The sequence below is a fragment of the Thamnophis sirtalis genome, unplaced genomic scaffold, assembly GCF_051295495.1.
Source record: "Thamnophis sirtalis isolate CommonGarterSnake01/CBP01778 unplaced genomic scaffold, rThaSir2_p1.2 scaffold_8, whole genome shotgun sequence".
NCBI classification, from domain to species: Eukaryota; Metazoa; Chordata; class Lepidosauria; order Squamata; family Natricidae; genus Thamnophis; species Thamnophis sirtalis.
The window spans coordinates 22,548,785-22,559,165 of record NW_028261388.1 but is presented as its reverse complement, the minus strand read 5'-3'; the positions used below and the strand labels follow the sequence as shown (position 1 = coordinate 22,559,165).

At 45.3% G+C, this 10,381-nt stretch overlaps 1 long non-coding RNA gene across 1 annotated transcript; it reads right to left on the bottom strand.

Annotated features, from left to right (window-relative positions):
• Nucleotides 1–460: 460 nt before the first annotated feature.
• On the bottom strand, nucleotides 461–7,284 carry LOC148044329 (uncharacterized). The gene is made up of 3 exons (XR_015697569.1): nucleotides 5,785–7,284; nucleotides 3,387–3,490; nucleotides 461–1,982 (listed from the first exon to the last, which is right to left on the bottom strand). It is a non-coding gene; the product is annotated as an uncharacterized LOC148044329 (long non-coding RNA).
• Nucleotides 7,285–10,381: the final 3,097 nt, after the last annotated feature.

Sequence of the window (10,381 nt, the reverse complement as noted above, 5' to 3'; positions counted from 1 at the left end):
CATAACTGTCTCTTCAATCTTTATCTGTCTGGGAACCCGGCTCTGCTGCCTCAAAGATGGAAGGGAATCCAACCCAAACCACTTTCTTACCTGAATTAAATCTGCAGCAGCTTATCCTGACTGCCTCTCCCAGCCAAAGTGCAGAGTCCAAGCCAGTGTCAAATTCTTTCAATCTTTAATTGTGCCCCTTGTCTCTTCCCCCAGCCCGGTAATAAATTTTTTTAAATAATTTTAAAAGTACTTTTTTTTACTTTAAAACTGAAAAGAATTTAATAATTTAAGAACTAGCTAAATTGTTGCCTTTTAACTAAAGTCTCTGCTCCTGATGACTATATGGACATGTCCATGTCATTTTCTCAGCAATGTTAAAGTAACTTACTATGCATTCTTTTCTTTTTTTCTTTTTTCTTTTCTTTTCACATCCTATGATAGCTTTTGACAGCACTTTACTGATACCCAACGTTAGTCACATAGTACTGTACAGTTATAGTAATCCATTGTAGGAAATTAGTACCACTAGTGGGTAATGGTTTGGTGGCCTGGGATGCTGGAACCGGCAGTGACCCAGGCCTGCCACGCCCCAAACCGGTTCTCTAGGCAGCGCCATCTTGTTTTTCAGTTCTGTGCATGCGCAGAACAATTTTAATTGCACTGCTCCTGTGCGCATGCACAAAGCGTGCACACGAGCAAACTGGCAGTAGTGCCTGCCACAATCCACCCCTGGTTAGCACCCACCCATCTCCTAGGAAAATGAGCTATTTTAGGAAACTCATCCCCCACCCACCACTTGTCAATGGGCCATTAAGGCCTTGGCCAGGCTATTCTACCTAACAAAGATCTACTTCCTTCAGGCAAAGCCATAGCAGGAGTTGCCCAAAGACTTTTCATTACAACATCACCCAGAAAGTCTCAACGAAGCCTGGAGCTCAAAGACATCTTACAAAGTTACTCTTAAATGGTCCCATGGGAGTCTGACAACCAATCGGAATAAAAGCTCAAATTCAAAGCCCAACAGAGGGTATAAATCTATCTCTATCTCTCACCCATGTGCCTTTTTGCCCAGGATCTCAAACCATGTGGTCCTGTCCACCATTAAACCATCTTTCCAAGCAGTCTCCATGTTTCCAGTGTCTTTCTCTCTACTTGGAACTGAACCCAGATGGACATTTCTTCCAACACCATAATAGTAGCGGTGATGGAGGAAAATCACTTCCCTAAATTATAGTGAATTTCGAAACCAAATTTGCCTGCACTTTAGCACTTTGTATGCTGTACGTGAACATGTGCACAGAATGAGAGGCAGATTTCTTTTCCTAGTTAGCGCAAGAAACCTTTCTATTAATCCCACTCCTCTTGGGGAAAAATGACTTGCCAAACGCCTCCTAGTTATATGAAGAAATGAGAGGAGGAGATTTTGCAATGAGCAAGAAGAGTCTTGGGGTTTAAATACAGCATAGAATTACCTGTCAAGATGGCAGATTCCATTTCCAAACAGCTTGGGGAAAAAAATCTGGAAACAAGTTCATTTTGCAAAACAGTAGCATAAATCAGCATAAAATGGAAAGTTTTTAAGAATCTTGCAACAAATATTTGGTTAATCCTTAATCTGACTCCCCAACTGTACCTTCTTGTTCCTTTTTTAACCTTGCGGGTAATTTCAGCTTCCATTTGTATTGATTTCAACATTCTTTTTAAACTCACAGAAGAAAGGGAGAAAGAGCCTATCAAGATTGAAACCATGGTTTAAAAACCACAAATGGTTACAATCCTACATCATGTTAAGCTAAAACCACATGACTTAGAACCAATCTACAAGTACAATCCATTTTTGTGGAATCAGCAGAAAACAGTATCCACTCAAAATTTGCTTCACCCATTGTTGATCCGAATCTTGCCTCATCTTCGACTTCAGAAATTGCAGTGGGAATGGCCTGGTGCTCAATTCGAACTGCAGTCATCCCAAGACCTAATTGGTTATCTCCCTGCAGAGAAGAAAATGTTAATTAACTCTTGCTTGGTAGATTCAATGCAATACGTCCATTCATCCATGCATTCCACCCATGCCTTTTTCTTTTAGGGATATCCCCTCTTTGTCCCTGTGCTTTTTCTTTGCTTTCCCCAGATCATCATCATCATCATCATCATCATCATCATCATCATCATCAGGCACCTCCTTGATGTGGTTGTAATGTGGTTGTGGGACTTGAATGAGGAAGACGAGAACTTTGACAGAGGTTCAAACATGTTGAACAGATCTCATGAAAAGAGCCAGCCAAAGAATGTCTCTTATAGGGTGAGAGATATAAGTTACAGAAATCTATACTGAATCAGGGGTGGGATTCAGCCAATTCGGACTGGTTCGGGTGAACCGGATGCTAATTTTACATCTGGTTTGCCGAACTGGTAGTTGCAAGGACTGGCTGGCCCCGCCCACCCCTCCCCTCCCAGGAGTCTCCACACAGTCCATTTTGGATGCCAGTTAAGTGCAGGGCCCACGCAGGGGCTCTGGGAGGGAGGGCGAAAAACGGGCCTTCCGGAAATTCTGGAAGTCTGGAAATGGCCCTGTTTCTGGTCTCCAGAGGGCCTCTGGAACCTGGGGAAGGCCATTTTCACCTTTCCAGAGGCTCAAAGAAAACCTCTGGAGCCTGGGGAGGTTGAAAATGCCCCCCCCTCTCAGCTGTGGTGCAGGAGGCTAAGTAGGCCACGCCCACCAAGCAACTGGGCAGAGAACCGATTGCTAATTTTTTTTTCAATCCCACCCCTGTACTGAATCAGTCATTGCCCAGGTCAACAATGACTGGACTAATTGTTGGAATTCCTGGACATCTGGTGACACAGTGGGCTACAAGACTCAGGAGTGTTGCTGAGCAACCAAGGCTGGCAGCTGCCGGACTACTGAAAGAAAAGTTGCTTACCCATCATAAATGTACTAAGAATGAAAGCCAAGAAATAATGATTTGCTATTACCAATAGTAACAGGTGCCTTGAGTGCAATTCCAAAACATCTGAAGCACCACTTGAACGCCATCAGCACTGAGAGAATTATCATCAGTCAATTGGAAAAGGCAGATTTATTGTACTTGGAACAGCTGACATCCTGCCATACTACGTTTAATATTATTAAACCTCAACATCTGCCTATCCCAGGTCCTTAGGAAAGACTCGATGGGTAGATAAAAAAATGCCAAATCCAGTTAAACATCTGGCTGATAATGCAGCCAGCGATAATAATTCATTGAATTTATGTGCTATCTGACTTCCAATGACTCATCAGGACTCTGGATGGTTTGATTTTGGGATTAAGGCACCCGGCTACAATCAGGAGATTATGATTTCTAGTCCCATTTTAGACATGAAAACTGGCTGGGTAATCTTGGGTTACTAACTCTCAGCCCAACACACTTCACAGGGATGTTATGGTGGGGAAAACAGGATAGGAGGCAGAATATTATGTATGTTTGCTGCCTTGACTTCACAACTTCTGTCTTACCTAAAAGCAGGATAAAAATAACAATGTAATTATATATTTGGGCATACCAGGGGTTGTGACACAATACATACCTATTTCCCTGGCCTAGCTGATAAAGGAAGAGATCCTGTGGCTTAGTGGCTAACATAACTGCCTGATATGGTAATACAGCCCAGGTTCGAATCCCAGTAAGGGTATGGCTAGCTGATGAGAGCTAAATAGCTTGAAATAGATCTATACTAGTCTCCCTTTATTTATTTATCAGCACAAATATAACACAAAATGTGTAACAAAGGCAACAGTAAAAATATTGGGTTTCTGTTGTGATGGACTCTTGTGACGAGCCGATTGACAGATAATGGAAGCTGTACATACATACACACACACATACACACACATACATACATACATACATATACATACATATATATACACATACACACACACACACACACACACACACACACACACACACACACACACCGTGTTTCCCCAAAAATAAGACAGGGTCTTATTTTCTTTTGACCCCCGAAATAAGCACTTGGCCTTATTTTTAGGGAGGTCTTATTATTTTCAAGGTGCAGGAGGCAGCAAGCGTGGTCACCTCATGGCTGCTGCTGCTTTGCAATATTTTTGGGGAGGGCTTATTTTAGCACATGCACTCAAAAGCCCGATTGGGCTTATTATCCGGGGAGGTTTTTTTTTCAGGGAAACAGGTAATTTAAATCTGGCCACCCATCTCAGGTTCATGACTCTGGGCAGCTAACAATGTGGGAAAAAATATAAAAGCATACAAAAACCCACAACCCAACTCCCAAATAGTACTCCAAACAGCAGCCAGATTACCATATATCAGTGACAAGTTAATATAACCAGGGGTGGTATTCATCCAGTTCTGACAGGTTTCTGGAGAACCGGTAGCGGAAATTTTAAGTAGTTCGAAGAACCGGCAAATAGGCTGGCCCCGCCCCTGCTGCCTCCCTGCCTTCTACTGACCTTCTTTTGTTGCCCTGAACAGGAGAATGGAGCAGGAAAGCAGGTTAGTGGGATGGGGAGAGAATGGGGATTTTGCAGTAACCTTCCCCTGCCACGCCCACAAAGCCACACCATGCCCACAAAGTCACGCCCACAGAACCTGTAGTAAAAATAAGTTGAATCCCACCACTGAATATAACCAATGCATGAACTCAGCCCCACTCCCCCGCCAAGGTCTGGTGACAGAACCAATTCTTTAAGGGGAAGGCCAGGCATTGCAGCCCATGTGAGTTGGGGAGAGCCATTAGATCAGAATGAAGTGTTGGCGATCATCCTCTCTGAAGACAGCTTTTGTCAGAAATCAGCCATTTTGAATCAAAGCTGGAAAAGATGGGCGCAGGAGACATTGGCAACGGGCTGGAGAGGGATGCAATAGGCCAAGCAGCAAATGTAGATCTGCCCTCACAGAATGGCATATTATGCTGAGGTGGCGCAGTAGTTAGGGTGCAGTACTGCAGGCCACTTCCTCTGACTGTTATCTGCAGTTCAGAGGTTCTAATCTCACCGGCTCAAGGTTGACTCAGCCTTCCATCCTTCCGAGGTGGGTGAAATGAGGACCCAGACTGTGGGGGCGATATGCTGACTCTGTAAACCGCTTAGAGAGGGCTGAAAGCCCTATGAAGCGGTATATAAGTCTAACTGCTATTGCTATGCTGTCCTGATTTGTGGTGCCTGTAAGAAAATGCTTGTCTGATTGTTCTGGCTTTACTATTCTCCCTCTTCCACCATCCCCAAACATCGGGGGGGGGAAGCCCACCAATTTCGGTGCTGCAGCAGGAGTAAGTCAGGTCAGAGTGGAAGCCTCCATCCATCATCTCTAGTGCCTTCCTGTGCTGCTTCTCTCCCCCACGTGCTATTCTGCCATAATCCAAGCTGAATATAATTGCAATAACCAAAACAGACTGGAGTCATGAAGCCACTGAGTCACAAGCAATATTTTACTTAGAAATTTTCTCTTCCATTCCTTCCCCACCACCCCCGCTTAGACCACAAATGCCAATATGCACCTTCTTTCATGTTATGTTTTGGAGCAAGAGGGGGGGTCATTTTTACCCTTTAATGCTGTATTGTTCTAGCCTATTCTACTTTTCACTGTTACATCATTTCCTTTTCACACCAACATTTATTGATTTATTATGAAATGTATTTGCTGCACACCTCATACCTAATGACTCTGGGAGGCTTACAACATTAAAAAAGTGTGTTTTTCATGTTTCGTGTCTGTACCTTTAATTTTATGGCCAGGTCTTTGAGGAAAAAACCCATCAGTGAATATTTACCTCAGCCAAGACTCATCTTGCTTCAGGTCAACTGATTTTGCCTCCAGTGTAATGGGTGGCGAAGCATAATAGATTGCTGCACACCTTGCAGCTGTTGTCGAATGCTGTCTATGAAGTACTCAGATGAAGTAAGATCAAACTGAGGCGATCTATTCAGGAACAGCAACTTTATTAGTTAACAACAACTCACTAGTCAGAACATGACAGTGAACTCCGGTTTGACAGCTATTTATAGTGCAGCTGTCAAACCGGCAACCAATAAGGATGACACCAGCTCCTGCTGATGACGCCTGTGCGTTCTAGCCAATCCTGGCACCCGCCGGTTATGATTGACACTTCGTGGTTGCCATAGTTCAGACACAACACCTCTTTCCCCCAAGATTGTGCAGGCGTAGTCAGATAGGTAGGTTGGCCGTCTCCAGATTTGTTCAGAATGACACAGTCCTTGTGTGGGTGCCTGCGGAGGAGACGCACTGGTATTTCTTGGCCTTCCGGAACATGACGTTCATCAGGTATCTGTGATGACTCCGCCCTGGAAGATGGTTGTGGTTCCACAGGTAAGTTGACCAGCGGCGGATCGGCGGTTGTAGGCACGCTGGGAACAAGTGTCTCAGCCCAACACACTTCACAGGGATGTTATAGTGGGGAAAACAGGATAGGAGGCAGCGTACAGTCTTTCGTTGTTGGGTTGGAGCACATCAGCAAGCTGTTCCCTCGGGGCCTCGCAGCGGCGCAGATAATCAACATGATGCCACCATTGCTGCCCGTCGTTCAGAAGGACTCTGTAAGAACAGGGTCCTGTTACTTCAATAGCGGCTTGTAGTGTCAACTCTGGCTTAGTCAAGAGCCAGCGCTGTAATCTAACATTTTTAACCCCCCAAACAAATTGTTCTAAAAGGGCTTTGTCCAATTCTTTGAAATTGCAATGAATTGCCTCCTGATGAAGAACAGCTATATATTGGCAAACAGACTCATCTTTGCATTGCGTACATTGTCTGAAAGCATGTCTGCAGGCTATTCTAGATGGTGCGGGGGAGTAATGATTTTTTAGTTTAGTCATTAGGGCATCCCAGGGGACGGCATTCCCAAGCATTGGAGCCGATAGTGCTCTGGCCATACTGAACATTTCAGGTCCACAGGCACTGAGAAAAAATCCTCTCTTTCTATCTTCTTTCACCTCAGCCAAATTGTGGGCAAACAAAAAACATTCGAACCGCTCTAAAAAGGCTTCCCATGACTCCTTGTGAGCGGAGAAAGGAGCAAAACTGGGAATAGCTGACATTTTGTTCCAGGAGGCTAATCTTTAGACTGAATAACAGTGAGGGGAGACTTCCTCTACTCCTCATCGCCGGTATTAAGTACTCAGATGAAGTAAGATCAAACTGAGGCGATCTATTCAGGAACAGCAACTTTATTAGTTAACAACAACTCACTAGTCAGAACAGAACAGAGAACTCCGGTTTGACAGCTATTTATAGTGCAGCTGTCAAACCAGCAACCAATTAGGACGACGCCAGCTCCTGCTGATGACACCTGCACGTTCTAGCCAATCCTGGCACCCACCGGTGATGATTGACACCTCGCGGTTGCCATAGTTCGGACCAGGGGTGGGTTTCTCGCCCCGTTCCAACCGGTTCGGTTGGAACGGGGCCGGCGGCGTCCTCGTGCACGCATGCAGTGCACGCATGCATACTAGCGTCTGTGCAATGCTCCAGCTGCTCCTGGAGGATCGCGCAGGCGCTGTAAGCATCCTGCGCATGCGTGGAAGTGTAGAACTCGTCAAAACCAGGTAAGGAATGCGAGCGGGCGGGTGGGACCTTCGCCGTTCCCAGAAGTTACTTACTTCCGGGTTCGCCGACCAACCGGTTCGCGGGGACCGCCGCGAACCGGTTGAAACCCACCCCTGGTTCAGACACAAGACTGTCAGCTTTGTGGGAACACACTTCTGCAACACTTGCATAGCTAAGAGAACTTAACCCCATTTCAATTACAGATTAGAATAAAACAGGTCATGGGAACACAGCAGAAGCAAAAACACCTTCATTGCTTATGTCATGGTTAAAACAGAAGATCTTCACGGTTAGGCAAGGATGTGTCTGCTTTGGCTACTCTTTCCATAAACCCCCGCATGCATAAAAAATAAAGAGTAGAAGGAAGGATCTGTCAGAACACCTCTTTGTAACTGTTATGTTCTCCCCAGCAGATGGTGAATTCCTGCCTTTTATTGGACAGGATGTGATCTGTACCAAATTCTTACTTTGCACCATACAAACATCATCTGCGAAGCTCTAACTATAGATAGCTACATTTTTATCTTCTTGCCTTAAAATTAATCTGGAACGGAAATGATATTTCAAAGGAATGATTGAGAAATGAACTTCAGCAGATTTTAGCAACTATAATCTAAAATATCTAACTGACTGCAAATAAACATAACCAATGGACCTATTCATCAGTCTCTTAGTAGCTGTTTATTTTAGTCAACTAAATGAAAAATTAGTATTCGATACCATTTATTACGATGCTGGCCTTTGCAATTTATCTCTAAATTAGACAGCTGACTCTGCACAGCAAAACATAGTATTTCATTCCTTATACACAGAAAGGGAACTAAATGCTCCTTTCCTTTTCCCTCATTTTTCATTAGCAGGAGAAAATGTGGCATTAAAAAAACATGGCTTCAATTTCCAGATGCTCAATTAAAGAGGGATGTAATGTAATTTCACATGCCCAATAAACATTTTGTTTATGTACCAATGTTAGCTGCGCTTGAGACCTCGGGGTAACTTGCAAATACAAAACAAACACTCTGAAGAACTACTTGATTAAACCACAGCAGAATAGAATCATCCAAAATATATGCCTCAGCAAAATGGTGTCTTTTTTTTTTAACAAGTTTTATTACATTTCCCCCCCCCCCCCCCCAACAAACATACTTTATGGGCAAAGTGTTTAACACGTCACATCTTATACATCATATTTATAATCATGGTTTCATTGTATTCTAATCCTCCCACTTTTATCAGTATTCATCTCTTTTATATAATCCTTCGTTTTTTTCCATCAATTCATTTAGTCATTGCCAAACACCTTTTTTTGTCTTCAGTTATTTACTGTTTATTCATCTTAACAAATTAATCATTTATCACAATCTCTTTGCGATTCCCACTTCAACAATATTATTCTCTTTACATAATTCTTCATCATTTCTTATTCAATTTTTACACATAGTTAACATCACTGTACGCCCTGTATTTCTTCTCCCCACCCCAGTTTTTTTTCAGTTGTTTACCCTATTTCTTCAAAATGGTGTCTTGATGGGTGAAAAACTCTTTCAAGCAGGAGTGTCGAATTGTGGGCTGGGTTCCTGGAGCGCTTTGAGTGCTATTTAATCGCCTCAAAAAAATCACAACCTGCCTCCTGAGGAGAAGTGCAGCTTTTTCCTCAGCTGCTGCGGTCCGGCCATGTTCGCCTCTGCTAGGGCTCTGGCCTCTCCTCGGCCGGTCTACCAGTTAAGCTGGGAGAACTTGATGGCAAAGTTAAAGAACCACTATGCTCCCACCCCCTCACGGATCGCCCGGCGCTATGCCTTCCGCCAATGTGTGCAGAAACCGACAGAATCCGTCAGTCAATTCCTGCAGTCATTGCGCGTAGTGGCAATCCAGTGCGAATTTGGGGACCTGGATGACAACCTGGTGGAGCAGTTTGTCTGCGGCGTCAAGGACCCTCACCTCAGATGCCGTCTGTTGGCATGCCCGGAGGTCACCCTGCAGCAAGCCGTGGACGAAGCCAGAGCCGCTAAGCTCTCGGAACAGTCCACGGCTGACATGCAGAGGGTTCAACTGCCTCCTCTTCCTCCTCCTGCTCGTGCCTGCCTCGTGGACGAGCTAGTGACACTGCATGAGCCCGACTTTGATCAAGTTGCCCTGCTCCGAGCTCAGCATAGGCGCCTCCCGCCTCAGCCTGTTGGTCCGGCTGCCTCTATATGTGTGGGCTGCGGGGGCAAGCATAGCCGCTCCGCTTGCCCTTTTAAGGCCTCCGTGTGCCGCCATTGCAGCAAGAAAGGGCACCGCAGGTCTGTCGCACCTCGCTACCAGCTCCCTTCTTCCTGCAGCTTCCTGCCGCTTCGCAGCCTCAACCGCGTTGCCAACCGGATCGTTGGTCACAGCGGCGGGCTGAAGACTGCTACGCAGTGACCTTGCCTGAAGACCTTGGGGAGACTGTCAGCCAGACCTCTGCAGGGATGAAGAAGATCTCTGCAGTCCTTTGCCTAGAAGGTCAGCCCTGCAGAATGGATGTGGACTCCGGCTCCTCCCGCTCCCTACTATCCTGGTCTACCTTCCCTCAATTGTGCCCTCAAATTAGCTGTGACCAGCTGCAGCCGGCTGACACCTCCCTCAGAGACTACCAGGGGACTCTTATTCCCACCCTGGGCCTGTTTCCCTATCTGGGTTGACTATGGCAATTTTCATGGCCGTCTACCTGTGTTAATTGTGCAAAATGCCCTGCCTGCCCTGTTAGGTTTGGATTGGTTCCCTCCCCTGGAGTTAACTATTGAGGCGGTTCATTGGGTGGTTGGTTCCGCCCTCACCTTGGA